The sequence below is a fragment of the Morus notabilis genome, unplaced genomic scaffold, assembly GCF_000414095.1.
Source record: "Morus notabilis unplaced genomic scaffold, ASM41409v2 Scaffold207, whole genome shotgun sequence".
Classification (NCBI taxonomy): Eukaryota; Viridiplantae; Streptophyta; class Magnoliopsida; order Rosales; family Moraceae; genus Morus; species Morus notabilis.
The window spans coordinates 24,277-29,546 of NW_010365952.1; positions in this window are offsets into that span (position 1 = coordinate 24,277).

Here is a 5,270-nt window from a genome sequence, read left to right on the forward strand (position 1 = left end):
CTAAAATTATCAAACTAATTAAGGTATAAAATTTTCAATTTTAAATTTCTACAATTAAAAATTCTCAAATAATATCACATCTAATTTTTTTTGTTACAGTTAAAAATATTTAAAAAAAATATCATAATTCAACTTAAATTACAAATTTAAATCTACGAAAAAACTACCCTTTTAAAAAAACTTTACCTTTTTAACTTTGATCAATATTTTGACCAGTACTAAAAGACTAAAATACCGTTAAAGAAGATTTTTTATTCATAATTTTTCATCTTCTCTCTCTATTCTCACGCTTCCACATGGGCCCTTTGTATAAATAGACTAAGTAAAAAGTGTTTTTAAGTAAATAAACCACAAAAAAAATAAATTGAGTAAATAGGCCAACTTCCACATCAGCTATTCCACGTCATCAATAACTGACCGCCAGACCAAGAACAGACCAAGAACCGACCACCAGACCAAGAACCGACCACCAGACCAAGAACCGACCACCATATCAAGAACAGACCAAGAACCGACCACCAGACTAAGAACAGACCAAGAACTGACCGACCAGACCAAGAACAAACCAAAAACTAACCACCAGACCAAGAACAGACCACCAGACCAAGAACCGACCACCAGATCAAGAACAGACTAAGAACAGACCAAGAACCGACCGACCATACCAAGAACAGACCAATAACAAACTCTAATAAAACATTAAAAACATACATTTTTACATATTTTTTTATTTTTTAGGTATAAATAACCATTGTAATTTATAAAATAGAAAAAAAAATATTGGTAAAAAGAGAAAAAACCAAGAATAGACCAAGATGTTCTTGGTCTGTTCTTGGTTTTTTCATTTTTTACCAATTTTTTTCTCTTTAATAAATTAAATATCTCTCTAATCTTCGGGACTAGTTCGAAGCTTTCCAAAAAAAAAAAAAATCATTGTCTATTATTGGTCAAGTGTTGTTGGTTCTTGGTCTGTTCTTAGTTTTTTAATATTTTACCAAATTTTTTTTCTCTTTTATAAATTAAATATCTCTCCAATCTTCGGGACTACTTCGAAGCTTTAAAAAAAAAAAAGAAAACAACATCATTATCTATTCTTGGTCAAGTGTTGTCGGTTCTTGGTATGTTCTTAGTTTTTTAATATTTTACTAATTTTTTTTTCTTTTATAAATTAAATGTGTCTCCAATCTTCGGGACTAGTTCGAAGCTTTCCAAAAAAAAAAGAAACACATCACTGGCTATTCTTGGTTAAGTGGTGTTGGTTCTTGGTCTGTTCTTGGTTTTTTCTTTTTTTACCAAATTTTTTTTCTCTTTTATAAATTAAATGTCTCTCTAATCTTTTGGATTAGTTTGAAGTTTTCCAAAAAAAAAAAACCAACATCATTGTCTATTCGTGGTCAAGTGTTGTCGGTTCTTGGTCTGTTCTTGGTATGTTCTTAGTCTGTTCTTGGTTTTTTAATATTTTACCAAATTTTTTTTTCACTTTTATAAATTAAATATCTCTTCAATCTTCGGGACTGGTTCGAAGCTTTCCAAAAAAAAAAAAACATCATTGTCTATTCTTGGTCAAGTGTTGTCGGTTCTTGGTCTGTTCTTGGTATGTTCTTAGTCTGTTCTTGGTTTTTTAATATTTTACCAATTTTTTTTCTCTTTTATAAATTAAATGTCTCTCCAATCTTTGGGACTAGTTTGAAGCTTTCCAAAAAAAAAACATCACTGTCTATTCTTGGTCAAGTATTGTCAGTTCTTAGTCTGTTATTGATTTTTTCTTTTTTTACCAAATTTTTTTTCTCTTTTATAAATTAAATGTCTCTCCAATCTTCGGGACTAGTTCGAAGCTTTCCAAAAAAAAGAAAAAACACATCACTGGCTATTCTTGGTCAAGTGGTGTCGGTTCTTGGTCTGTTCTTGGTTTTTTCTTTTTTTACCAAATTTTTTTCTCTTTTATAAATTAAATGTCTCTCTAATCTTTTGGACTAGTTTGAAGCTTTCCAAAAAAAAAAAAACATCACTGTCTATTATTGGTCAAGTATTGTCAGTTCTTAGTCTGTTATTGATTTTTTCTTTTTTTACCAAATTTTTTTCTCTTTTATAAATTAAATGTCTCTCTAATCTTTTGGACTAGTTTGAAGCTTTCCAAAAAAAAAAAAACACATCACTGGCTATTCTTGGTCAAGTGTTGTCGGTTCTTGGTCTATTCTTAGTCTGTTCTTGGTTTTTTAATATTTTATTATTTTTTTTCTCTTTTATAAATTAAATGTCTCTCCAATCTTCGGGATTAGTTTGAAGCTTTCCAAAAAAAAAAAAAACATCACTGTCTATTATTGGTCAAGTATTGTCAGTTCTTGGTCTGTTCTTGGTTTTTTCTTTTTTTTACCAAATTTTTTTTCTCTTTTATAAATTAAATGTCTCTCCAATCTTCGGGACTAGTTCTAAGCTTTCTAAAAAAAAAAACATCACTCTCTATTCTTGGTCAAGTGTTGTCGGTTCTAAGTCTGTTCTTGATTTTTTCTTTTTTTACCAAAATTTTTTTCTCTTTTATAAATTAAATGTCTCTAAAATCTTCGAGACTAGTTCGAAGCTTTCCAAAACAAAAAAACATCATTGTCTATTCTTGGTCAAGTGTTGTCGGTTCTTGGTTTTTTCTTGGTTTTTTCTTTTTTTACCAAATTTTTTTATGTTTTATAAATTCAATGTCTCTCTAATCTTCGGGACTAATTCGAAGCTTTCCAAAAAAAAAAAAAATATCATTGTCTATTCTTGGTCAAGTGTTGTCGGTTCTTGGTTTTTTCTTGGTTTTTTCTTTTTTTACCAAATTTTTTTCTCTTTTATAAATTACAATGGTTATTCATACCCAAAAAATTAAAATATATGTAAAAATGTATGTTTTTAATATTTTATTAGAGTTTGTTATTGGTCTGTTCTTAGTCTGGTCGGTCGGTTCTTGGTCTGGTGGTCGGTTCTTGGTCTGTTCTTGGTATGTTCTTGGTCTGGTAGTCTGTTTTTGGTCTGGTGGTCGGTTCTTGGTCGGTTCTTGGTCTGGTGGTCGGTTCTTGGTCTGTTCTTGGTCTGGTGGTCGGTTCTTGGTCTGTTCTTAGTCTGGTGGTTGGTTCTTGGTCTGGTGGTCAGTTCTTGGTCTGTTCTTGGTCTGGTGGTCGGTTCTTGGTCTATTCGGTCTGTTATTGGTATATTCTTAATGCGTTTTGTTCTATTCGACCGGTTATTGGTCTGTTCTTGGTTTGTTTTGAAAAAAAAAAAACAAGAATAAAACCTTAATGTTAATTTAGAGAATAAAATCTTAGTGTTACTTGAGGGAGAGCAGATTTCGTTGCCTCGTCGACTTGAGTTCTGGAAATAACCGTCTTAGTTGAGGAAGAAGAGTTGTTTTGTGATGCCATTTCAATTGTGGTCTGGATGCGTGGGTGTTTTGATCGGGTCAGCGTTCGGAGGGTCGGTGGAAATGGTTGGTCGGCGTTGGGGTTGGTCGGTCGGCGTTCAGGATGGTCAATCGGTGTTCGTGAGGATCGGTCAGTGTTTGGGGAAGGTTGGTCAGCGTTGGGGTGGAAATGGTCGGTCGGCGTTGGGGATGGTCGGTCGGCGTTCGAGAGGGTCGAGTCGGAGTTCTGGAGGGTCGGTCGGCGTTCAGGATGGTCAGTCGGTGTTCGTGAGGACCGGTCGGCGTTTGGGGAAGGTCGTTCAACGTTAGGGTGGTCGATGAGAACCAGAGGAGAGAGAGAGAGAGGAAAGGGGGTCTGGGCATGGAAGGAAAAAGAAAAAAAAAAAAAAAAAGGTCAGTCGGGGTGAGGGTCTGTTCAGTTTTGAGAGAAGAAAAATTAAAATGTACACATAGATTAAAATGGGGTCCATTTTTTAACACGTAAGATACACTTTAGTGGTTTTTTGTTATGAAAAAAAAATGGTCTAGATCCCCAATTTTTATTTCTTCCGGTCTCTTTCATCAAAATTTCTCCTTCCACATACACTCTCTCTCATTCCGTCGCCATTCATCTTCTGCACCCCCTCTTTCTCCTCTGCCCATCTTTCTCTTAGCCTCTCTTTCTCCTCGACCCATCTTTCTCTGCGCTCCTCTCTCTCCCTTCTTCTGGGACGATCTTCCTCGGCCGCGATATGCAGAGGCGTCGACGGTGGAATTTGGTATCGCCAGAAATCTCTCGGAGTCCAAGATCTCGCGGTCCATTATCGGTCAGTTACAGATCCGACATCACGGGCATCGAGATCCGTACACTTGTGCGGTGGATGAGCGATTCTAGATCCGCCGCCACTGACACGATCTCCTCTCTCTCTTCCTCTCTCTTGCCTATGCCCTTTTTGCTTCTCTCAACCGAGGATGAAAATATTAATATTTTCGTGTACATTTTTGTATTTTAAAAGTGCCTATATAAAAATAGTGGTGTAGTATTTTTTTTTACAAAATATCTTAAAGTTTTATGGATATTTCAATAAATATTGATATTTTTACATAAATTTTCATTTCTAAATAAAACGTAATGATAAATGACAAAATATTGTAGAAATTTTATGGAACTTTCGCAAAAATATTAGTAAATTCCAAAAAAAAAATCCACAACTTTGTATATATTTTTTATTTTACTTTTAAAAAAAGATTAAAAAAGATAGCATATTTAAAATTATATAAGGAACTATTCAAATATTATGTCTTGTAATCAATATTATTTACACTAATAATGTGTTCAAAATAGGACCGGTAATATGAGTCACGATACGACAATACGACTCGAAAATGACACGAATTTTAAGGGTTAGGGTTGAGAAAAAAAAGTTCGGGTCAGAATTGGGTCGACCTGAAATTGACATGAAAAACATGGGTCAATTTCGGGTTGGACCCACTTAACTCGAACACGATACGAAACTCGTAAAAAACTAAAAAATACATATATTTTTCATTACATATTTTTGATTTTATTATGAACTTGTGATATCATGATAGTTATTCTCAAAATCTTATTCTATTATTTGCTTAATTTTAATGGTTGTTATTGTATTTTAGTATGTTATGAATTTTAAGTTATTTCTAATATGTAAAAAATTAAATAAAAGTATATAATTTTCGTGTCAATTTCGGGTTCACGGGTTAATTTCGTATCATGAGTCATTTTTGTGTTGTGTTGTGTCAACCCGTAAGTGGTCATGTTGTGTTTGTGTTGCGGTTTTTAAAAAATTTTGTATCACAGGTCGTGTTTGGGTTGACTGCAAATTTAGAAAGAAACGATCAAAACACGACACGTGACACG